This window comes from Hyla sarda, unplaced genomic scaffold (genome assembly GCF_029499605.1).
Source record: "Hyla sarda isolate aHylSar1 unplaced genomic scaffold, aHylSar1.hap1 scaffold_565, whole genome shotgun sequence".
Taxonomy (NCBI): Eukaryota; Metazoa; Chordata; class Amphibia; order Anura; family Hylidae; genus Hyla; species Hyla sarda.
In genome coordinates, this window is record NW_026610577.1 from 199,477 (window position 1) to 224,512 (window position 25,036).

At 46.1% G+C, this 25,036-nt stretch overlaps 11 non-coding genes across 11 annotated transcripts; all 11 read right to left on the reverse strand.

Annotated features, from left to right (window-relative positions):
* Nucleotides 1–990: 990 nt before the first annotated feature.
* On the reverse strand, nucleotides 991–1,181 carry LOC130340061 (U2 spliceosomal RNA). The gene has a single exon (XR_008880267.1). It is a non-coding gene; the product is annotated as a U2 spliceosomal RNA (small nuclear RNA).
* Nucleotides 1,182–3,227: 2,046 nt separating this feature from the next.
* LOC130340062 (U2 spliceosomal RNA) lies at nucleotides 3,228–3,418 on the reverse strand. Its single transcript, XR_008880268.1, has one exon. It is a non-coding gene; the product is annotated as a U2 spliceosomal RNA (small nuclear RNA).
* Nucleotides 3,419–5,509: 2,091 nt separating this feature from the next.
* On the reverse strand, nucleotides 5,510–5,700 carry LOC130340064 (U2 spliceosomal RNA). The gene has a single exon (XR_008880270.1). It is a non-coding gene; the product is annotated as a U2 spliceosomal RNA (small nuclear RNA).
* Nucleotides 5,701–7,792: 2,092 nt separating this feature from the next.
* LOC130340065 (U2 spliceosomal RNA) lies at nucleotides 7,793–7,983 on the reverse strand. The gene has a single exon (XR_008880271.1). It is a non-coding gene; the product is annotated as a U2 spliceosomal RNA (small nuclear RNA).
* A 2,089-nt stretch (nucleotides 7,984–10,072) lies between these two features.
* On the reverse strand, nucleotides 10,073–10,263 carry LOC130340066 (U2 spliceosomal RNA). Its single transcript, XR_008880272.1, has one exon. It is a non-coding gene; the product is annotated as a U2 spliceosomal RNA (small nuclear RNA).
* Nucleotides 10,264–12,362: 2,099 nt separating this feature from the next.
* Nucleotides 12,363–12,553, reverse strand: LOC130340067 (U2 spliceosomal RNA). Its single transcript, XR_008880273.1, has one exon. It is a non-coding gene; the product is annotated as a U2 spliceosomal RNA (small nuclear RNA).
* Nucleotides 12,554–14,642: 2,089 nt separating this feature from the next.
* On the reverse strand, nucleotides 14,643–14,833 carry LOC130340068 (U2 spliceosomal RNA). The gene has a single exon (XR_008880274.1). It is a non-coding gene; the product is annotated as a U2 spliceosomal RNA (small nuclear RNA).
* A 2,093-nt stretch (nucleotides 14,834–16,926) lies between these two features.
* LOC130340070 (U2 spliceosomal RNA) lies at nucleotides 16,927–17,117 on the reverse strand. The gene has a single exon (XR_008880275.1). It is a non-coding gene; the product is annotated as a U2 spliceosomal RNA (small nuclear RNA).
* A 2,091-nt stretch (nucleotides 17,118–19,208) lies between these two features.
* Nucleotides 19,209–19,399, reverse strand: LOC130340071 (U2 spliceosomal RNA). Its single transcript, XR_008880276.1, has one exon. It is a non-coding gene; the product is annotated as a U2 spliceosomal RNA (small nuclear RNA).
* Nucleotides 19,400–21,494: 2,095 nt separating this feature from the next.
* Nucleotides 21,495–21,685, reverse strand: LOC130340072 (U2 spliceosomal RNA). Its single transcript, XR_008880277.1, has one exon. It is a non-coding gene; the product is annotated as a U2 spliceosomal RNA (small nuclear RNA).
* A 2,090-nt stretch (nucleotides 21,686–23,775) lies between these two features.
* LOC130340073 (U2 spliceosomal RNA) lies at nucleotides 23,776–23,966 on the reverse strand. Its single transcript, XR_008880278.1, has one exon. It is a non-coding gene; the product is annotated as a U2 spliceosomal RNA (small nuclear RNA).
* Between the last annotated feature and the right edge of the window lie 1,070 nt (nucleotides 23,967–25,036).

The following is a 25,036-nucleotide window of genomic DNA, read 5'->3' on the forward strand; positions in this document are numbered from 1 at the left end:
ATTCAATACCGCCAGCAGATGGAGACACTGGGGGATAATTTTCTAAGGATGTATACTGATTTTTCCTGTCTGAATTTGTCGCACAGAAAGTTGCAGGCCAAATATGTGTGACATTTCTGCGACTTTAGCTTCTAGAGCATTTTTACAACATTATACATAGGTGCTGAATACATAAAAAGCGACTGTTCAGCGACAGACAAGTCGCATCGGCTGAAAGTAGGCCAGAATGTCAGTCCATGTTGGAGCAGGTTTAGATACAGTCTAAAGTATAGATCTCAAAGTCTGTGCACAGAATTTAGCAAGGGCCTCGCACCTTCTGATGCATCAGGTAGGTGCACAATAGCATAGCCTAACCCTCTGTACTTTGGTCTATATTGATGCGGGACATAGACAGCCAGCTGATGACCAATCCATTAGTGCAATGGATGGCTGGAAGCATTTGTCTTTGCCTTTGCAATACCACAGAAGCAATGCATGGTCAATGTACAGCAATGACACACCTGTGTGAACAGCCAGGAGACCCCCCCCCCCCCCCCATGTTATGTTACATAGTTACATAGTTAGTACGGTCGAAAAAAGACATATGTCCATCAAGTTCAACCAGGGAATTAAGGGGTAGGGGTGTGGCGCGATATTGGGGAAGGGATGAGATTTTATATTTCTTCATAAGCATTAATCTTATTTTGTCAATTAGGAACATTCAGCACCCACCCGCTATCAAGGCAGCTGCCTATCATGTCATGCCCTACCTGCACAGGTGTGCTGGCTACTCAAATGATCCAATTAAGGAGGCCATTTAGTCAGCAGCAGCAGAAGTCCTGTGCCTGGACGCTCCAACAGCGGCCAGACACAAGCAGAAGCAGCAGAAGCAGCAGCAGCACCACCTTTTGTTTTTTGGCTGCAGCAGCAAGGCCCACAGGGCTGGCTAGCTGGCTAGCCAGCAAGCAGGTAGCAATGAAAGTAGGAATCTTTCTTTTTAACCCTGTAAGGGGGTGGTGCACTGTACCCGAAGATACTGCCATATCGGGTCAATGCATAGGGCGACGGAAGCAAGCTTCGAAATCGGCCCCCGTTCTCAAAAATCCATTTAATATATGGTCCCCAGATAGGGGACGTATCAGATATTAAACTGATAAGAACAGATACTACACTTGATCTTAGCCAAAAGGCCGAGAAGCGATAACCGTGAAAGGGGCGGGCCCAACAAGGTCCCCTTCATGGGCACTATCACTGCTTGCTGTCAGGGAGGCTGCCAGACAATTTTCCATGCACACTCTGGGCTGGGGGGCAGTCAACCACCAGTACACACAGCAGAACCTAAACCCATACCATTATTGCTAAGCAGCAAGACAGGGGCCCATTGCACTCCCACGGGGCCTTTTTAAATGCAATCCATAACCCGGATTTGCCAGGAACCCTTCTTACTCCTCCTACTTGCATGTGACACTGGGCTTAGGATCTGCATAGGAAACACACACACAAGCACACACCTACCTTTGTTGCCTGCAGATGCCTCCTTGGCTGTCCCCAAACGGTATCAAACCAACACCCACGGGAAGCTGTAAGCATAGAGGACATGCCTGCACCCCATTGGACTTACCTGTGTGGGTTAAATCCGGGTTATTTGACAACCTATGGCGGTGATGGTTCTGCTCAGGCAGAGCAGTGCTGATGCTCCTCATAAAGCTGTCGCTGCTGTGAAGGTTCTAGGTGACATCACAAATCCCTATGGTTACATACACAACAAAGCTGGGTTGTTGTTGTTTACACTCTGCAAGGCCTGTGGAAGTGAGTGACATCATAGCACTGTAGTTCTGAGGGTTCTAGATGGATGCAACAATCTCCTGTTGCTTCTATGAAGGCCATAATAGACGACATCACCAAACAGCTCCATAGTCACATACACAGCAAAGGAGAGATGTTGTTTACACCTAGTGATGTCAGTGGTATTGAGTGACATCACAGCACAGTGCTAAGGCTCCTGGGCCTGGACACAGCAGCGGCTGCAATATCTCAACGGAGAATACGTTTATATATATGTGTGTGTGTGCGCGTATATATATATTTCTCCGCCAAAATCACTTTTAAACCCATTTCCACCTTTTTTTCCCTTCTCTTCCTCTTACTTTTTTTTCACGTTTTTTTACGTTTTTCTCCTTTTCGCCTCTTTTCTGGGCGTATTATTCTTCTTTTTCTTCTTTTTTTTCGTCTAATGCATACCCCATCAGTGCAGCAATGCTTATTCAATACCGCCAGCAGATGGAGACACTGGGGGATAATTTTCTAAGGATTTATACTGATTTTTCCTGTCTGAATTTGTCGCACAGAAAGTTGCAGGCCAAATATGTGTGACATTTCTGCGACTTTAGCTTCTAGAGCATTTTTACAACATTATACATAGGTGCTGAATACATAAAAAGCGACTGTTCAGCGACAGACAAGTCGCATCGGCTGAAAGTAGGCCAGAATGTCAGTCCATGTTGGAGCAGGTTTAGATACAGTCTAAAGTATAGATCTCAAAGTCTGTGCACAGAATTTAGCAAGGGCCTCGCACCTTCTGATGCATCAGGTAGGTGCACAATAGCATAGCCTAACCCTCTGTACTTTGGTCTATATTGATGCGGGACATAGACAGCCAGCTGATGACCAATCCATTAGTGCAATGGATGGCTGGAAGCATTTGTCTTTGCCTTTGCAATACCACAGAAGCAATGCATGGTCAATGTACAGCAATGACACACCTGTGTGAACAGCCAGGAGACCCCCCCCCATGTTATGTTACATAGTTACATAGTTAGTACGGTCGAAAAAAGACATATGTCCATCAAGTTCAACCAGGGAATTAAGGGGTAGGGGTGTGGCGCGATATTGGGGAAGGGATGAGATTTTATATTTCTTCATAAGCATTAATCTTATTTTGTCAATTAGGAACATTCAGCACCCACCCGCTATCAAGGCAGCTGCCTATCATGTCATGCCCTACCTGCACAGGTGTGCTGGCTACTCAAATGATCCAATTAAGGAGGCCATTTAGTCAGCAGCAGCAGAAGTCCTGTGCCTGGACGCTCCAACAGCGGCCAGACACAAGCAGAAGCAGCAGAAGCAGCAGCAGCACCACCACCTTTTGTTTTTTGGCTGCAGCAGCAAGGCCCACAGGGCTGGCTAGCTGGCTAGCCAGCAAGCAGGTAGCAATGAAAGTAGGAATCTTTCTTTTTAACCCTGTAAGGGGGTGGTGCACTGTACCCGAAGATACTGCCATATCGGGTCAATGCATAGGGCGACGGAAGCAAGCTTCGAAATCGGCCCCCGTTCTCAAAAATCCATTTAATATATGGTCCCCAGATAGGGGACGTATCAGATATTAAACTGATAAGAACAGATACTACACTTGATCTTAGCCAAAAGGCCGAGAAGCGATAACCGTGAAAGGGGCGGGCCCAACAAGGTCCCCTTCATGGGCACTATCACTGCTTGCTGTCAGGGAGGCTGCCAGACAATTTTCCATGCACACTCTGGGCTGGGGGGCAGTCAACCACCAGTACACACAGCAGAACCTAAACCCATACCATTATTGCTAAGCAGCAAGACAGGGGCCCATTGCACTCCCACGGGGCCTTTTTAAATGCAATCCATAACCCGGATTTGCCAGGAACCCTTCTTACTCCTCCTACTTGCATGTGACACTGGGCTTAGGATCTGCATAGGAAACACACACACAAGCACACACCTACCTTTGTTGCCTGCAGATGCCTCCTTGGCTGTCCCCAAACGGTATCAAACCAACACCCACGGGAAGCTGTAAGCATAGAGGACATGCCTGCACCCCATTGGACTTACCTGTGTGGGTTAAATCCGGGTTATTTGACAACCTATGGCGGTGATGGTTCTGCTCAGGCAGAGCAGTGCTGATGCTCCTCATAAAGCTGTCGCTGCTGTGAAGGTTCTAGGTGACATCACAAATCCCTATGGTTACATACACAACAAAGCTGGGTTGTTGTTGTTTACACTCTGCAAGGCCTGTGGAAGTGAGTGACATCATAGCACTGTAGTTCTGAGGGTTCTAGATGGATGCAACAATCTCCTGTTGCTTCTATGAAGGCCATAATAGACGACATCACCAAACAGCTCCATAGTCACATACACAGCAAAGGAGAGATGTTGTTTACACCTAGTGATGTCAGTGGTATTGAGTGACATCACAGCACAGTGCTAAGGCTCCTGGGCCTGGACACAGCAGCGGCTGCAATATCTCAACGGAGAATACGTTTATATATATGTGTGTGTGTGCGCGTATATATATATATATATATATATATATATATATATATATATATATATTTCTCCGCCGAAATCACTTTTAAACCCATTTCCACCTTTTTTTCCCTTCTCTTCCTCTTACTTTTTTTTCACGTTTTTTTACGTTTTTCTCCTTTTCGCCTCTTTTCTGGGCGTATTATTCTTCTTTTTCTTCTTTTTTTTCGTCTAATGCATACCCCATCAGTGCAGCAATGCTTATTCAATACCGCCAGCAGATGGAGACACTGGGGGATAATTTTCTAAGGATTTATACTGATTTTTCCTGTCTGAATTTGTCGCACAGAAAGTTGCAGGCCAAATATGTGTGACATTTCTGCGACTTTAGCTTCTAGAGTATTTTTACAACATTATACATAGGTGCTGAATACATAAAAAGCGACTGTTCAGCGACAGACAAGTCGCATCGGCTGAAAGTAGGCCAGAATGTCAGTCCATGTTGGAGCAGGTTTAGATACAGTCTAAAGTATAGATCTCAAAGTCTGTGCACAGAATTTAGCAAGGGCCTCGCACCTTCTGATGCATCAGGTAGGTGCACAATAGCATAGCCTAACCCTCTGTACTTTGGTCTATATTGATGCGGGACATAGACAGCCAGCTGATGACCAATCCATTAGTGCAATGGATGGCTGGAAGCATTTGTCTTTGCCTTTGCAATACCACAGAAGCAATGCATGGTCAATGTACAGCAATGACACACCTGTGTGAACAGCCAGGAGACCCCCCCCCCCCCCCCCCATGTTATGTTACATAGTTACATAGTTAGTACGGTCGAAAAAAGACATATGTCCATCAAGTTCAACCAGGGAATTAAGGGGTAGGGGTGTGGCGCGATATTGGGGAAGGGATGAGATTTTATATTTCTTCATAAGCATTAATCTTATTTTGTCAATTAGGAACATTCAGCACCCACCCGCTATCAAGGCAGCTGCCTATCATGTCATGCCCTACCTGCACAGGTGTGCTGGCTACACAAATGATCCAATTAAGGAGGCCATTTAGTCAGCAGCAGCAGAAGTCCTGTGCCTGGACGCTCCAACAGCGGCCAGACACAAGCAGAAGCAGCAGAAGCAGCAGCAGCAGCACCACCTTTTGTTTTTTGGCTGCAGCAGCAAGGCCCACAGGGCTGGCTAGCTGGCTAGCCAGCAAGCAGGTAGCAATGAAAGTAGGAATCTTTCTTTTTAACCCTGTAAGGGGGTGGTGCACTGTACCCGAAGATACTGCCATATCGGGTCAATGCATAGGGCGACGGAAGCAAGCTTCGAAATCGGCCCCCGTTCTCAAAAATCCATTTAATATATGGTCCCCAGATAGGGGACGTATCAGATATTAAACTGATAAGAACAGATACTACACTTGATCTTAGCCAAAAGGCCGAGAAGCGATAACCGTGAAAGGGGCGGGCCCAACAAGGTCCCCTTCATGGGCACTATCACTGCTTGCTGTCAGGGAGGCTGCCAGACAATTTTCCATGCACACTCTGGGCTGGGGGGCAGTCAACCACCAGTACACACAGCAGAACCTAAACCCATACCATTATTGCTAAGCAGCAAGACAGGGGCCCATTGCACTCCCACGGGGCCTTTTTAAATGCAATCCATAACCCGGATTTGCCAGGAACCCTTCTTACTCCTCCTACTTGCATGTGACACTGGGCTTAGGATCTGCATAGGAAACACACACACAAGCACACACCTACCTTTGTTGCCTGCAGATGCCTCCTTGGCTGTCCCCAAACGGTATCAAACCAACACCCACGGGAAGCTGTAAGCATAGAGGACATGCCTGCACCCCATTGGACTTACCTGTGTGGGTTAAATCCGGGTTATTTGACAACCTATGGCGGTGATGGTTCTGCTCAGGCAGAGCAGTGCTGATGCTCCTCATAAAGCTGTCGCTGCTGTGAAGGTTCTAGGTGACATCACAAATCCCTATGGTTACATACACAACAAAGCTGGGTTGTTGTTGTTTACACTCTGCAAGGCCTGTGGAAGTGAGTGACATCATAGCACTGTAGTTCTGAGGGTTCTAGATGGATGCAACAATCTCCTGTTGCTTCTATGAAGGCCATAATAGACGACATCACCAAACAGCTCCATAGTCACATACACAGCAAAGGAGAGATGTTGTTTACACCTAGTGATGTCAGTGGTATTGAGTGACATCACAGCACAGTGCTAAGGCTCCTGGGCCTGGACACAGCAGCGGCTGCAATATCTCAACGGAGAATACGTTTATATATATGTGTGTGTGTGCGCGTATATATATATATATATATATATATATATATATATATATATATATATATATCTCCGCCGAAATCACTTTTAAACCCATTTCCACCTTTTTTTCCCTTCTCTTCCTCTTACTTTTTTTTCACGTTTTTTTACGTTTTTCTCCTTTTCGCCTCTTTTCTGGGCGTATTATTCTTCTTTTTCTTCTTTTTTTTCGTCTAATGCATACCCCATCAGTGCAGCAATGCTTATTCAATACCGCCAGCAGATGGAGACACTGGGGGATAATTTTCTAAGGATTTATACTGATTTTTCCTGTCTGAATTTGTCGCACAGAAAGTTGCAGGCCAAATATGTGTGACATTTCTGCGACTTTAGCTTCTAGAGTATTTTTACAACATTATACATAGGTGCTGAATACATAAAAAGCGACTGTTCAGCGACAGACAAGTCGCATCGGCTGAAAGTAGGCCAGAATGTCAGTCCATGTTGGAGCAGGTTTAGATACAGTCTAAAGTATAGATCTCAAAGTCTGTGCACAGAATTTAGCAAGGGCCTCGCACCTTCTGATGCATCAGGTAGGTGCACAATAGCATAGCCTAACCCTCTGTACTTTGGTCTATATTGATGCGGGACATAGACAGCCAGCTGATGACCAATCCATTAGTGCAATGGATGGCTGGAAGCATTTGTCTTTGCCTTTGCAATACCACAGAAGCAATGCATGGTCAATGTACAGCAATGACACACCTGTGTGAACAGCCAGGAGACCCCCCCCCCCCCCCCCCATGTTATGTTACATAGTTACATAGTTAGTACGGCTAAAAAAGACATATGTCCATCAAGTTCAACCAGGGAATTAAGGGGTAGGGGTGTGGCGCGATATTGGGGAAGGGATGAGATTTTATATTTCTTCATAAGCATTAATCTTATTTTGTCAATTAGGAACATTCAGCACCCACCCGCTATCAAGGCAGCTGCCTATCATGTCATGCCCTACCTGCACAGGTGTGCTGGCTACTCAAATGATCCAATTAAGGAGGCCATTTAGTCAGCAGCAGCAGAAGTCCTGTGCCTGGACGCTCCAACAGCGGCCAGACACAAGCAGAAGCAGCAGAAGCAGCAGCAGCAGCACCACCTTTTGTTTTTTGGCTGCAGCAGCAAGGCCCACAGGGCTGGCTAGCTGGCTAGCCAGCAAGCAGGTAGCAATGAAAGTAGGAATCTTTCTTTTTAACCCTGTAAGGGGGTGGTGCACTGTACCCGAAGATACTGCCATATCGGGTCAATGCATAGGGCGACGGAAGCAAGCTTCGAAATCGGCCCCCGTTCTCAAAAATCCATTTAATATATGGTCCCCAGATAGGGGACGTATCAGATATTAAACTGATAAGAACAGATACTACACTTGATCTTAGCCAAAAGGCCGAGAAGCGATAACCGTGAAAGGGGCGGGCCCAACAAGGTCCCCTTCATGGGCACTATCACTGCTTGCTGTCAGGGAGGCTGCCAGACAATTTTCCATGCACACTCTGGGCTGGGGGGCAGTCAACTACCAGTACACACAGCAGAACCTAAACCCATACCATTATTGCTAAGCAGCAAGACAGGGGCCCATTGCACTCCCACGGGGCCTTTTTAAATGCAATCCATAACCCGGATTTGCCAGGAACCCTTCTTACTCCTCCTACTTGCATGTGACACTGGGCTTAGGATCTGCATAGGAAACACACACACAAGCACACACCTACCTTTGTTGCCTGCAGATGCCTCCTTGGCTGTCCCCAAACGGTATCAAACCAACACCCACGGGAAGCTGTAAGCATAGAGGACATGCCTGCACCCCATTGGACTTACCTGTGTGGGTTAAATCCGGGTTATTTGACAACCTATGGCGGTGATGGTTCTGCTCAGGCAGAGCAGTGCTGATGCTCCTCATAAAGCTGTCGCTGCTGTGAAGGTTCTAGGTGACATCACAAATCCCTATGGTTACATACACAACAAAGCTGGGTTGTTGTTGTTTACACTCTGCAAGGCCTGTGGAAGTGAGTGACATCATAGCACTGTAGTTCTGAGGGTTCTAGATGGATGCAACAATCTCCTGTTGCTTCTATGAAGGCCATAATAGACGACATCACCAAACAGCTCCATAGTCACATACACAGCAAAGGAGAGATGTTGTTTACACCTAGTGATGTCAGTGGTATTGAGTGACATCACAGCACAGTGCTAAGGCTCCTGGGCCTGGACACAGCAGCGGCTGCAATATCTCAACGGAGAATACGTTTATATATATGTGTGTGTGTGCGCGTATATATATATATATATATATATATATATATATATATATATATATTTGTCCGCCGAAATCACTTTTAAACCCATTTCCACCTTTTTTTCCCTTCTCTTCCTCTTACTTTTTTTTCACGTTTTTTTACGTTTTTCTCCTTTTCGCCTCTTTTCTGGGCGTATTATTCTTCTTTTTCTTCTTTTTTTTCGTCTAATGCATACCCCATCAGTGCAGCAATGCTTATTCAATACCGCCAGCAGATGGAGACACTGGGGGATAATTTTCTAAGGATTTATACTGATTTTTCCTGTCTGAATTTGTCGCACAGAAAGTTGCAGGCCAAATATGTGTGACATTTCTGCGACTTTAGCTTCTAGAGCATTTTTACAACATTATACATAGGTGCTGAATACATAAAAAGCGACTGTTCAGCGACAGACAAGTCGCATCGGCTGAAAGTAGGCCAGAATGTCAGTCCATGTTGGAGCAGGTTTAGATACAGTCTAAAGTATAGATCTCAAAGTCTGTGCACAGAATTTAGCAAGGGCCTCGCACCTTCTGATGCATCAGGTAGGTGCACAATAGCATAGCCTAACCCTCTGTACTTTGGTCTATATTGATGCGGGACATAGACAGCCAGCTGATGACCAATCCATTAGTGCAATGGATGGCTGGAAGCATTTGTCTTTGCCTTTGCAATACCACAGAAGCAATGCATGGTCAATGTACAGCAATGACACACCTTGTGAACAGCCAGGAGACCCCCCCCCCCCCCCCCCCATGTTATGTTACATAGTTACATAGTTAGTACGGTCGAAAAAAGACATATGTCCATCAAGTTCAACCAGGGAATTAAGGGGTAGGGGTGTGGCGCGATATTGGGGAAGGGATGAGATTTTATATTTCTTCATAAGCATTAATCTTATTTTGTCAATTAGGAACATTCAGCACCCACCCGCTATCAAGGCAGCTGCCTATCATGTCATGCCCTACCTGCACAGGTGTGCTGGCTACTCAAATGATTTAATTAAGGAGGCCATTTAGTCAGCAGCAGCAGAAGTCCTGTGCCTGGACGCTCCAACAGCGGCCAGACACAAGCAGAAGCAGCAGAAGCAGCAGCAGCAGCACCACCTTTTGTTTTTTGGCTGCAGCAGCAAGGCCCACAGGGCTGGCTAGCTGGCTAGCCAGCAAGCAGGTAGCAATGAAAGTAGGAATCTTTCTTTTTAACCCAGTAAGGGGGTGGTGCACTGTACCCGAAGATACTGCCATATCGGGTCAATGCATAGGGCGACGGAAGCAAGCTTCGAAATCGGCCCCCGTTCTCAAAAATCCATTTAATATATGGTCCCCAGATAGGGGACGTATCAGATATTAAACTGATAAGAACAGATACTACACTTGATCTTAGCCAAAAGGCCGAGAAGCGATAACCGTGAAAGGGGCGGGCCCAACAAGGTCCCCTTCATGGGCACTATCACTGCTTGCTGTCAGGGAGGCTGCCAGACAATTTTCCATGCACACTCTGGGCTGGGGGGCAGTCAACCACCAGTACACACAGCAGAACCTAAACCCATACCATTATTGCTAAGCAGCAAGACAGGGGCCCATTGCACTCCCACGGGGCCTTTTTAAATGCAATCCATAACCCGGATTTGCCAGGAACCCTTCTTACTCCTCCTACTTGCATGTGACACTGGGCTTAGGATCTGCATAGGAAACACACACACAAGCACACACCTACCTTTGTTGCCTGCAGATGCCTCCTTGGCTGTCCCCAAACGGTATCAAACCAACACCCACGGGAAGCTGTAAGCATAGAGGACATGCCTGCACCCCATTGGACTTACCTGTGTGGGTTAAATCCGGGTTATTTGACAACCTATGGCGGTGATGGTTCTGCTCAGGCAGAGCAGTGCTGATGCTCCTCATAAAGCTGTCGCTGCTGTGAAGGTTCTAGGTGACATCACAAATCCCTATGGTTACATACACAACAAAGCTGGGTTGTTGTTGTTTACACTCTGCAAGGCCTGTGGAAGTGAGTGACATCATAGCACTGTAGTTCTGAGGGTTCTAGATGGATGCAACAATCTCCTGTTGCTTCTATGAAGGCCATAATAGACGACATCACCAAACAGCTCCATAGTCACATACACAGCAAAGGAGAGATGTTGTTTACACCTAGTGATGTCAGTGGTATTGAGTGACATCACAGCACAGTGCTAAGGCTCCTGGGCCTGGACACAGCAGCGGCTGCAATATCTCAACGGAGAATACGTTTATATATATGTGTGTGTGTGCGCGTATATATATATATATATATATATATATATATATATATATATATATATTGTCCGCCGAAATCACTTTTAAACCCATTTCCACCTTTTTTTCCCTTCTCTTCCTCTTACTTTTTTTTCACGTTTTTTTACGTTTTTCTCCTTTTCGCCTCTTTTCTGGGCGTATTATTCTTCTTTTTCTTCTTTTTTTTCGTCTAATGCATACCCCATCAGTGCAGCAATGCTTATTCAATACCGCCAGCAGATGGAGACACTGGGGGATAATTTTCTAAGGATTTATACTGATTTTTCCTGTCTGAATTTGTCGCACAGAAAGTTGCAGGCCAAATATGTGTGACATTTCTGCGACTTTAGCTTCTAGAGCATTTTTACAACATTATACATAGGTGCTGAATACATAAAAAGCGACTGTTCAGCGACAGACAAGTCGCATCGGCTGAAAGTAGGCCAGAATGTCAGTCCATGTTGGAGCAGGTTTAGATACAGTCTAAAGTATAGATCTCAAAGTCTGTGCACAGAATTTAGCAAGGGCCTCGCACCTTCTGATGCATCAGGTAGGTGCACAATAGCATAGCCTAACCCTCTGTACTTTGGTCTATATTGATGCGGGACATAGACAGCCAGCTGATGACCAATCCATTAGTGCAATGGATGGCTGGAAGCATTTGTCTTTGCCTTTGCAATACCACAGAAGCAATGCATGGTCAATGTACAGCAATGACACACCTGTGTGAACAGCCAGGAGACCCAGCCCCCCCCCCCCCCCCCCCATGTTATGTTACATAGTTACATAGTTAGTACGGTCGAAAAAAGACATATGTCCATCAAGTTCAACCAGGGAATTAAGGGGTAGGGGTGTGGCGCGATATTGGGGAAGGGATGAGATTTTATATTTCTTCATAAGCATTAATCTTATTTTGTCAATTAGGAACATTCAGCACCCACCCGCTATCAAGGCAGCTGCCTATCATGTCATGCCCTACCTGCACAGGTGTGCTGGCTACTCAAATGATTTAATTAAGGAGGCCATTTAGTCAGCAGCAGCAGAAGTCCTGTGCCTGGACGCTCCAACAGCGGCCAGACACAAGCAGAAGCAGCAGAAGCAGCAGCAGCAGCACCACCTTTTGTTTTTTGGCTGCAGCAGCAGCAAGGCCCACAGGGCTGGCTAGCTGGCTAGCCAGCAAGCAGGTAGCAATGAAAGTAGGAATCTTTCTTTTTAACCCTGTAAGGGGGTGGTGCACTGTACCCGAAGATACTGCCATATCGGGTCAATGCATAGGGCGACGGAAGCAAGCTTCGAAATCGGCCCCCGTTCTCAAAAATCCATTTAATATATGGTCCCCAGATAGGGGACGTATCAGATATTAAACTGATAAGAACAGATACTACACTTGATCTTAGCCAAAAGGCCGAGAAGCGATAACCGTGAAAGGGGCGGGCCCAACAAGGTCCCCTTCATGGGCACTATCACTGCTTGCTGTCAGGGAGGCTGCCAGACAATTTTCCATGCACACTCTGGGCTGGGGGGCAGTCAACCACCAGTACACACAGCAGAACCTAAACCCATACCATTATTGCTAAGCAGCAAGACAGGGGCCCATTGCACTCCCACGGGGCCTTTTTAAATGCAATCCATAACCCGGATTTGCCAGGAACCCTTCTTACTCCTCCTACTTGCATGTGACACTGGGCTTAGGATCTGCATAGGAAACACACACACAAGCACACACCTACCTTTGTTGCCTGCAGATGCCTCCTTGGCTGTCCCCAAACGGTATCAAACCAACACCCACGGGAAGCTGTAAGCATAGAGGACATGCCTGCACCCCATTGGACTTACCTGTGTGGGTTAAATCCGGGTTATTTGACAACCTATGGCGGTGATGGTTCTGCTCAGGCAGAGCAGTGCTGATGCTCCTCATAAAGCTGTCGCTGCTGTGAAGGTTCTAGGTGACATCACAAATCCCTATGGTTACATACACAACAAAGCTGGGTTGTTGTTGTTTACACTCTGCAAGGCCTGTGGAAGTGAGTGACATCATAGCACTGTAGTTCTGAGGGTTCTAGATGGATGCAACAATCTCCTGTTGCTTCTATGAAGGCCGTAATAGACGACATCACCAAACAGCTCCATAGTCACATACACAGCAAAGGAGAGATGTTGTTTACACCTAGTGATGTCAGTGGTATTGAGTGACATCACAGCACAGTGCTAAGGCTCCTGGGCCTGGACACAGCAGCGGCTGCAATATCTCAACGGAGAATACGTTTATATCTATGTGTGTGTGTGCGCGTATATATATATATATATATATATATATATATATATATATATATATTTCTCCGCCGAAATCACTTTTAAACCCATTTCCACCTTTTTTTCCCTTCTCTTCCTCTTACTTTTTTTTCACGTTTTTTTACGTTTTTCTCCTTTTCGCCTCTTTTCTGGGCGTATTATTCTTCTTTTTCTTCTTTTTTTTCGTCTAATGCATACCCCATCAGTGCAGCAATGCTTATTCAATACCGCCAGCGGATGGAGACACTGGGGGATAATTTTCTAAGGATTTATACTGATTTTTCCTGTCTGAATTTGTCGCACAGAAAGTTGCAGGCCAAATATGTGTGACATTTCTGCGACTTTAGCTTCTAGAGCATTTTTACAACATTATACATAGGTGCTGAATACATAAAAAGCGACTGTTCAGCGACAGACAAGTCGCATCGGCTGAAAGTAGGCCAGAATGTCAGTCCATGTTGGAGCAGGTTTAGATACAGTCTAAAGTATAGATCTCAAAGTCTGTGCACAGAATTTAGCAAGGGCCTCGCACCTTCTGATGCATCAGGTAGGTGCACAATAGCATAGCCTAACCCTCTGTACTTTGGTCTATATTGATGCGGGACATAGACAGCCAGCTGATGACCAATCCATTAGTGCAATGGATGGCTGGAAGCATTTGTCTTTGCCTTTGCAGTACCACAGAAGCAATGCATGGTCAATGTACAGCAATGACACACCTGTGTGAACAGCCAGGAGACCCCCCCCCCCCCCCCCCATGTTATGTTACATAGTTACATAGTTAGTACGGTCGAAAAAAGACATATGTCCATCAAGTTCAACCAGGGAATTAAGGGGTAGGGGTGTGGCGCGATATTGGGGAAGGGATGAGATTTTATATTTCTTCATAAGCATTAATCTTATTTTGTCAATTAGGAACATTCAGCACCCACCCGCTATCAAGGCAGATGCCTATCATGTCATGCCCTACCTGCACAGGTGTGCTGGCTACTCAAATGATCCAATTAAGGAGGCCATTTAGTCAGCAGCAGCAGAAGTCCTGTGCCTGGACGCTCCAACAGCGGCCAGACACAAGCAGAAGCAGCAGAAGCAGCAGCAGCAGCACCACCTTTTGTTTTTTGGCTGCAGCAGCAAGGCCCACAGGGCTGGCTAGCTGGCTAGCCAGCAAGCAGGTAGCAATGAAAGTAGGAATCTTTCTTTTTAACCCTGTAAGGGGGTGGTGCACTGTACCCGAAGATACTGCCATATCGGGTCAATGCATAGGGCGACGGAAGCAAGCTTCGAAATCGGCCCCCGTTCTCAAAAATCCATTTAATATATGGTCCCCAGATAGGGGACGTATCAGATATTAAACTGATAAGAACAGATACTACACTTGATCTTAGCCAAAAGGCCGAGAAGCGATAACCGTGAAAGGGGCGGGCCCAACAAGGTCCCCTTCATGGGCACTATCACTGCTTGCTGTCAGGGAGGCTGCCAGACAATTTTCCATGCACACTCTGGGCTGGGGGGCAGTCAACCACCAGTACACACAGCAGAACCTAAACCCATACCATTATTGCTAAGCAGCAAGACAGGGGCCCATTGCACTCCCACGGGGCCTTTTTAAATGCAATCCATAACCCGGATTTGCCAGGAACCCTTCTTACTCCTCCTACTTGCATGTGACACTGGGCTTAGGATCTGCATAGGAAACACACACACAAGCACACACCTACCTTTGTTGCCTGCAGATGCCTCCTTGGCTGTCCCCAAACGGTATCAAACCAACACCCACGGGAAGCTGTAAGCATAGAGGACATGCCTGCACCCCATTGGACTTACCTGTGTGGGTTAAATCCGGGTTATTTGACAACCTATGGCGGTGATGGTTCTGCTCAGGCAGAGCAGTGCTGATGCTCCTCATAAAGCTGTCGCTGCTGTGAAGGTTCTAGGTGACATCACAAATCCCTATGGTTACATACACAACAAAGCTGGGTTGTTGTTGTTTACACTCTGCAAGGCCTGTGGAAGTGAGTGACATCATAGCACTGTAGTTCTGAGGGTTCTAGATGGATGCAACAATCTCCTGTTGCTTCTATGAAGGCCATAATAGACGACATCACCAAACAGCTCCATAGTCACATACACAGCAAAGGAGAGATGTTGTTTACACCTAGTGATGTCAGTGGTATTGAGTGACATCACAGCACAGTGCTAAGGCTCCTGGGCCTGGACACAGCAGCGGCTGCAATATCTCAACGGAGAATACGTTTATATATATGTGTGTGTGTGCGCGTATATATATATATATATATATATATATATATATATATATATATATATATTTCTCCGCCGAAATCACTTTTAAACCCATTTCCACCTTTTTTTCCCTTCTCTTCCTCTTACTTTTTTTTCACGTTTTTTTACGTTTTTCTCCTTTTCGCCTCTTTTCTGGGCGTATTATTCTTCTTTTTCTTCTTTTTTTTCGTCTAATGCATACCCCATCAGTGCAGCAATGCTTATTCAATACCGCCAGCAGATGGAGACACTGGGGGATAATTTTCTAAGGATTTATACTGATTTTTCCTGTCTGAATTTGTCGCACAGAAAGTTGCAGGCCAAATATGTGTGACATTTCTGCGACTTTAGCTTCTAGAGCATTTTTACAACATTATACATAGGTGCTGAATACATAAAAAGCGACTGTTCAGCGACAGACAAGTCGCATCGGCTGAAAGTAGGCCAGAATGTCAGTCCATGTTGGAGCAGGTTTAGATACAGTCTAAAGTATAGATCTCAAAGTCTGTGCACAGAATTTAGCAAGGGCCTCGCACCTTCTGATGCATCAGGTAGGTGCACAATAGCATAGCCTAACCCTCTGTACTTTGGTCTATATTGATGCGGGACATAGACAGCCAGCTGATGACCAATCCATTAGTGCAATGGATGGCTGGAAGCATTTGTCTTTGCCTTTGCAATACCACAGAAGCAATGCATGGTCAATGTACAGCAATGACACACCTGTGTGAACAGCCAGGAGACCCCCCCCCCCCCCCCCCATGTTATGTTACATAGTTACATAGTTAGTACGGTCGAAAAAAGACATATGTCCATCAAGTTCAACCAGGGAATTAAGGGGTAGGGGTGTGGCGCGATATTGGGGAAGGGATGAGATTTTATATTTCTTCATAAGCATTAATCTTATTTTGTCAATTAGGAACATTCAGCACCCACCCGCTATCAAGGCAGCTGCCTATCATGTCATGCCCTACCTGCACAGGTGTGCTGGCTACTCAAATGATCCAATTAAGGAGGCCATTTAGTCAGCAGCAGCAGAAGTCCTGTGCCTGGACGCTCCAACAGCGGCCAGACACAAGCAGAAGCAGCAGAAGCAGCAGCAGCAGCACCACCTTTTGTTTTTTGGCTGCAGCAGCAAGGCCCACAGGGCTGGCTAGCTGGCTAGCCAGCAAGCAGGTAGCAATGAAAGTAGGAATCTTTCTTTTTAACCCTGTAAGGGGGTGGTGCACTGTACCCGAAGATACTGCCATATCGGGTCAATGCATAGGGCGACGGAAGCAAGCTTCGAAATCGGCCCCCGTTCTCAAAAATCCATTTAATATATGGTCCCCAGATAGGGGACGTATCAGATATTAAACTGATAAGAACAGATACTACACTTGATCTTAGCCAAAAGGCCGAGAAGCGATAACCGTGAAAGGGGCGGGCCCAACAAGGTCCCCTTCATGGGCACTATCACTGCTTGCTGTCAGGGAGGCTGCCAGACAATTTTCCATGCACACTCTGGGCTGGGGGGCAGTCAACCACCAGTACACACAGCAGAACCTAAACCCATACCATTATTGCTAAGCAGCAAGACAGGGGCCCATTGCACTCCCACGGGGCCTTTTTAAATGCAATCCATAACCCGGATTTGCCAGGAACCCTTCTTACTCCTCCTACTTGCATGTGACACTGGGCTTAGGATCTGCATAGGAAACACACACACAAGCACACACCTACCTTTGTTGCCTGCAGATGCCTCCTTGGCTGTCCCCAAACGGTATCAAACCAACACCCACGGGAAGCTGTAAGCATAGAGGACATGCCTGCACCCCATTGGACTTACCTGTGTGGGTTAAATCCGGGTTATTTGACAACCTATGGCGGTGATGGTTCTGCTCAGGCAGAGCAGTGCTGATGCTCCTCATAAAGCTGTCGCTGCTGTGAAGGTTCTAGGTGACATCACAAATCCCTATGGTTACATACACAACAAAGCTGGGTTGTTGTTGTTTACACTCTGCAAGGCCTGTGGAAGTGAGTGACATCATAGCACTGTAGTTCTGAGGGTTCTAGATGGATGCAACAATCTCCTGTTGCTTCTATGAAGGCCATAATAGACGACATCACCAAACAGCTCCATAGTCACATACACAGCAAAGGAGAGATGTTGTTTACACCTAGTGATGTCAGTGGTATTGAGTGACATCACAGCACAGTGCTAAGGCTCCTGGGCCTGGACACAGCAGCGGCTGCAATATCTCAACGGAGAATACGTTTATATATATGTGTGTGTGTGCGCGTATATATATATATATATATATATATATATATATATATATATATATATTTCTCCGCCGAAATCACTTTTAAACCCATTTCCACCTTTTTTTCCCTTCTCTTCCTCTTACTTTTTTTTCACGTTTTTTTACGTTTTTCTCCTTTTCGCCTCTTTTCTGGGCGTATTATTCTTCTTTTTCTTCTTTTTTTTCGTCTAATGCATACCCCATCAGTGCAGCAATGCTTATTCAATACCGCCAGCAGATGGAGACACTGGGGGATAATTTTCTAAGGATTTATACTGATTTTTCCTGTCTGAATTTGTCGCACAGAAAGTTGCAGGCCAAATATGTGTGACATTTCTGCGACTTTAGCTTCTAGAGCATTTTTACAACATTATACATAGGTGCTGAATACATAAAAAGCGACTGTTCAGCGACAGACAAGTCGCATCGGCTGAAAGTAGGCCAGAATGTCAGTCCATGTTGGAGCAGGTTTAGATACAGTCTAAAGTATAGATCTCAAAGTCTGTGCACAGAATTTAGCAAGGGCCTCGCACCTTCTGATGCATCAGGTAGGTGCACAATAGCATAGCCTAACCCTCTGTACTTTGGTCTATATTGATGCGGGACATAGACAGCCAGCTGATGACCAATCCATTAGTGCAATGGATGGCTGGAAGCATTTGTCTTTGCCTTTGCAATACCACAGAAGCAATGCATGGTCAATGTACAGCAATGACACACCTGTGTGAACAGCCAGGAGACCCCCCCCCCCCCCCCCCATGTTATGTTACATAGTTACATAGTTAGTACGGTCGAAAAAAGACATATGTCCATCAAGTTCAACCAGGGAATTAAGGGTTAGGGGTGTGGCGCGATATTGGGGAAGGGATGAGATTTTATATTTCTTCATAAGCATTAATCTTATTTTGTCAATTAGGAACATTCAGCACCCACCCGCTATCAAGGCAGCTGCCTATCATGTCATGCCCTACCTGCACAGGTGTGCTGGCTACTCAAATGATCCAATTAAGGAGGCCATTTAGTCAGCAGCAGCAGAAGTCCTGTGCCTGGACGCTCCAACAGCGGCCAGACACAAGCAGAAGCAGCAGAAGCAGCAGCAGCAGCACCACCTTTTGTTTTTTGGCTGCAGCAGCAAGGCCCACAGGGCTGGCTAGCTGGCTAGCCAGCAAGCAGGTAGCAATGAAAGTAGGAATCTTTCTTTTTAACCCTGTAAGGGGGTGGTGCACTGTACCCGAAGATACTGCCATATCGGGTCAATGCATAGGGCGACGGAAGCAAGCTTCGAAATCGGCCCCCGTTCTCAAAAATCCATTTAATATATGGTCCCCAGATAGGGGACGTATCAGATATTAAACTGATAAGAACAGATACTACACTTGATCTTAGCCAAAAGGCCGAGAAGCGATAACCGTGAAAGGGGCGGGCCCAACAAGGTCCCCTTCATGGGCACTATCACTGCTTGCTGTCAGGGAGGCTGCCAGACAATTTTCCATGCACACTCTGGGCTGGGGGGCAGTCAACCACCAGTACACACAGCAGAACCTAAACCCATACCATTATTGCTAAGCAGCAAGACAGGGGCCCATTGCACTCCCACGGGGCCTTTTTAAATGCAATCCATAACCCGGATTTGCCAGGAACCCTTCTTACTCCTCCTACTTGCATGTGACACTGGGCTTAGGATCTGCATAGGAAACACACACACAAGCACACACCTACCTTTGTTGCCTGCAGATGCCTCCTTGGCTGTCCCCAAACGGTATCAAACCAACACCCACGGGAAGCTGTAAGCATAGAGGACATGCCTGCACCCCATTGGACTTACCTGTGTGGGTTAAATCCGGGTTATTTGACAACCTATGGCGGTGATGGTTCTGCTCAGGCAGAGCAGTGCTGATGCTCCTCATAAAGCTGTCGCTGCTGTGAAGGTTCTAGGTGACATCACAAATCCCTATGGTTACATACACAACAAAGCTGGGTTGTTGTTGTTTACACTCTGCAAGGCCTGTGGAAGTGAGTGACATCATAGCACTGTAGTTCTGAGGGTTCTAGATGGATGCAACAATCTCCTGTTGCTTCTATGAAGGCCATAATAGACGACATCACCAAACAGCTCCATAGTCACATACACAGCAAAGGAGAGATGTTGTTTACACCTAGTGATGTCAGTGGTATTGAGTGACATCACAGCACAGTGCTAAGGCTCCTGGGCCTGGACACAGCAGCGGCTGCAATATCTCAACGGAGAATACGTTTATATATATGTGTGTGTGTGCGCGTATATATATATATATATATATATATATATATATATATATATATATATATATATATTCTCCGCCGAAATCACTTTTAAACCCATTTCCACCTTTTTTTCCCTTCTCTTCCTCTTACTTTTTTTTCACGTTTTTTTACGTTTTTCTCCTTTTCGCCTCTTTTCTGGGCGTATTATTCTTCTTTTTCTTCTTTTTTTTCGTCTAATGCATACCCCATCAGTGCAGCAATGCTTATTCAATACCGCCAGCAGATGGAGACACTGGGGGATAATTTTCTAAGGATTTATACTGATTTTTCCTGTCTGAATTTGTCGCACAGAAAGTTGCAGGCCAAATATGTGTGACATTTCTGCGACTTTAGCTTCTAGAGCATTTTTACAACATTATACATAGGTGCTGAATACATAAAAAGCGACTGTTCAGCGACAGACAAGTCGCATCGGCTGAAAGTAGGCCAGAATGTCAGTCCATGTTGGAGCAGGTTTAGATACAGTCTAAAGTATAGATCTCAAAGTCTGTGCACAGAATTTAGCAAGGGCCTCGCACCTTCTGATGCATCAGGTAGGTGCACAATAGCATAGCCTAACCCTCTGTACTTTGGTCTATATTGATGCGGGACATAGACAGCCAGCTGATGACCAATCCATTAGTGCAATGGATGGCTGGAAGCATTTGTCTTTGCCTTTGCAGTACCACAGAAGCAATGCATGGTCAATGTACAGCAATGACACACCTGTGTGAACAGCCAGGAGACCCCCCCCCCCCCCCATGTTATGTTACATAGTTACATAGTTAGTACGGTCGAAAAAAGACATATGTCCATCAAGTTCAACCAGGGAATTAAGGGGTAGGGGTGTGGCGCGATATTGGGGAAGGGATGAGATTTTATATTTCTTCATAAGCATTAATCTTATTTTGTCAATTAGGAACATTCAGCACCCACCCGCTATCAAGGCAGCTGCCTATCATGTCATGCCCTACCTGCACAGGTGTGCTGGCTACTCAAATGATCCAATTAAGGAGGCCATTTAGTCAGCAGCAGCAGAAGTCCTGTGCCTGGACGCTCCAACAGCGGCCAGACACAAGCAGAAGCAGCAGAAGCAGCAGCAGCAGCACCACCTTTTGTTTTTTGGCTGCAGCAGCAAGGCCCACAGGGCTGGCTAGCTGGCTAGCCAGCAAGCAGGTAGCAATGAAAGTAGGAATCTTTCTTTTTAACCCTGTAAGGGGGTGGTGCACTGTACCCGAAGATACTGCCATATCGGGTCAATGCATAGGGCGACGGAAGCAAGCTTCGAAATCGGCCCCCGTTCTCAAAAATCCATTTAATATATGGTCCCCAGATAGGGGACGTATCAGATATTAAACTGATAAGAACAGATACTACACTTGATCTTAGCCAAAAGGCCGAGAAGCGATAACCGTGAAAGGGGCGGGCCCAACAAGGTCCCCTTCATGGGCACTATCACTGCTTGCTGTCAGGGAGGCTGCCAGACAATTTTCCATGCACACTCTGGGCTGGGGGGCAGTCAACCACCAGTACACACAGCAGAACCTAAACCCATACCATTATTGCTAAGCAGCAAGACAGGGGCCCATTGCACTCCCACGGGGCCTTTTTAAATGCAATCCATAACCCGGATTTGCCAGGAACCCTTCTTACTCCTCCTACTTGCATGTGACACTGGGCTTAGGATCTGCATAGGAAACACACACACAAGCACACACCTACCTTTGTTGCCTGCAGATGCCTCCTTGGCTGTCCCCAAACGGTATCAAACCAACACCCACGGGAAGCTGTAAGCATAGAGGACATGCCTGCACCCCATTGGACTTACCTGTGTGGGTTAAATCCGGGTTATTTGACAACCTATGGCGGTGATGGTTCTGCTCAGGCAGAGCAGTGCTGATGCTCCTCATAAAGCTGTCGCTGCTGTGAAGGTTCTAGGTGACATCACAAATCCCTATGGTTACATACACAACAAAGCTGGGTTGTTGTTGTTTACACTCTGCAAGGCCTGTGGAAGTGAGTGACATCATAGCACTGTAGTTCTGAGGGTTCTAGATGGATGCAACAATCTCCTGTTGCTTCTATGAAGGCCATAATAGACGACATCACCAAACAGCTCCATAGTCACATACACAGCAAAGGAGAGATGTTGTTTACACCTAGTGATGTCAGTGGTATTGAGTGACATCACAGCACAGTGCTAAGGCTCCTGGGCCTGGACACAGCAGCGGCTGCAATATCTCAATGGAGAATACGTTTATATATATGTGTGTGTGTGCGCGTATATATATATATATATATATATATATATATATATATATATATATATTTCTCCGCCGAAATCACTTTTAAACCCATTTCCACCTTTTTTTCCCTTCTCTTCCTCTTACTTTTTTTTCACGTTTTTTTACGTTTTTCTCCTTTTCGCCTCTTTTCTGGGCGTATTATTCTTCTTTTTCTTCTTTTTTTTCGTCTAATGCATACCCCATCAGTGCAGCAATGCTTATTCAATACCGCCAGCAGATGGAGACACTGGGGGATAATTTTCTAAGGATTTATACTGATTTTTCCTGTCTGAATTTGTCGCACAGAAAGTTGCAGGCCAAATATGTGTGACATTTCTGCGACTTTAGCTTCTAGAGCATTTTTACAACATTATACATAGGTGCTGAATACATAAAAAGCGACTGTTCAGCGACAGACAAGTCGCATCGGCTGAAAGTAGGCCAGAATGTCAGTCCATGTTGGAGCAGGTTTAGATACAGTCTAAAGTATAGATCTCAAAGTCTGTGCACAGAATTTAGCAAGGGCCTCGCACCTTCTGATGCATCAGGTAGGTGCACAATAGCATAGCCTAACCCTCTGTACTTTGGTCTATATTGATGCGGGACATAGACAGCCAGCTGATGACCAATCCATTAGTGCAATGGATGGCTGGAAGCATTTGTCTTTGCCTTTGCAATACCACAGAAGCAATGCATGGTCAATGTACAGCAATGACACACCTGTGTGAACAGCCAGGAGACCCCCCCCCCCCCCCCCATGTTATGTTACATAGTTACATAGTTAGTACGGTCGAAAAAAGACATATGTCCATCAAGTTCAACCAGGGAATTAAGGGGTAGGGGTGTGGCGCGATATTGGGGAAGGGATGAGATTTTATATTTCTTCATAAGCATTAATCTTATTTTGTCAATTAGGAACATTCAGCACCCACCCGCTATCAAGGCAGCTGCCTATCATGTCATGCCCTACCTGCACAGGTGTGCTGGCTACTCAAATGATCCAATTAAGGAGGCCATTTAGTCAGCAGCAGCAGAAGTCCTGTGCCTGGACGCTCCAACAGCGGCCAGACACAAGCAGAAGCAGCAGAAGCAGCAGCAGCAGCACCACCTTTTGTTTTTTGGCTGCAGCAGCAAGGCCCACAGGGCTGGCTAGCTGGCTAGCCAGCAAGCAGGTAGCAATGAAAGTAGGAATCTTTCTTTTTAACCCTGTAAGGGGGTGGTGCACTGTACCCGAAGATACTGCCATATCGGGTCAATGCATAGGGCGACGGAAGCAAGCTTCGAAATCGGCCCCCGTTCTCAAAAATCCATTTAATATATGGTCCCCAGATAGGGGACGTATCAGATATTAAACTGATAAGAACAGATACTACACTTGATCTTAGCCAAAAGGCCGAGAAGCGATAACCGTGAAAGGGGTGGGCCCAACAAGGTCCCCTTCATGGGCACTATCACTGCTTGCTGTCAGGGAGGCTGCCAGACAATTTTCCATGCACACTCTGGGCTGGGGGGCAGTCAACCACCAGTACACACAGCAGAACCTAAACCCATACCATTATTGCTAAGCAGCAAGACAGGGGCCCATTGCACTCCCACGGGGCCTTTTTAAATGCAATCCATAACCCGGATTTGCCAGGAACCCTTCTTACTCCTCCTACTTGCATGTGACACTGGGCTTAGGATCTGCATAGGAAACACACACACAAGCACACACCTACCTTTGTTGCCTGCAGATGCCTCCTTGGCTGTCCCCAAACGGTATCAAACCAACACCCACGGGAAGCTGTAAGCATAGAGGACATGCCTGCACCCCATTGGACTTACCTGTGTGGGTTAAATCCGGGTTATTTGACAACCTATGGCGGTGATGGTTCTGCTCAGGCAGAGCAGTGCTGATGCTCCTCATAAAGCTGTCGCTGCTGTGAAGGTTCTAGGTGACATCACAAATCCCTATGGTTACATACACAACAAAGCTGGGTTGTTGTTGTTTACACTCTGCAAGGCCTGTGGAAGTGAGTGACATCATAGCACTGTAGTTCTGAGGGTTCTAGATGGATGCAACAATCTCCTGTTGCTTCTATGAAGGCCATAATAGACGACATCACCAAACAGCTCCATAGTCACATACACAGCAAAGGAGAGATGTTGTTTACACCTAGTGATGTCAGTGGTATTGAGTGACATCACAGCACAGTGCTAAGGCTCCTGGGCCTGGACACAGCAGCGGCTGCAATATCTCAACGGAGAATACGTTTATATATATGTGTGTGTGTGCGCGTATATATATATATATATATATATATATATATATATATATATATATATTTCTCCGCCGAAATCACTTTTAAACCCATTTCCACCTTTTTTTCCCTTCTCTTCCTCTTACTTTTTTTTCACGTTTTTTTACGTTTTTCTCCTTTTCGCCTCTTTTCTGGGCGTATTATTCTTCTTTTTCTTCTTTTTTTTCGTCTAATG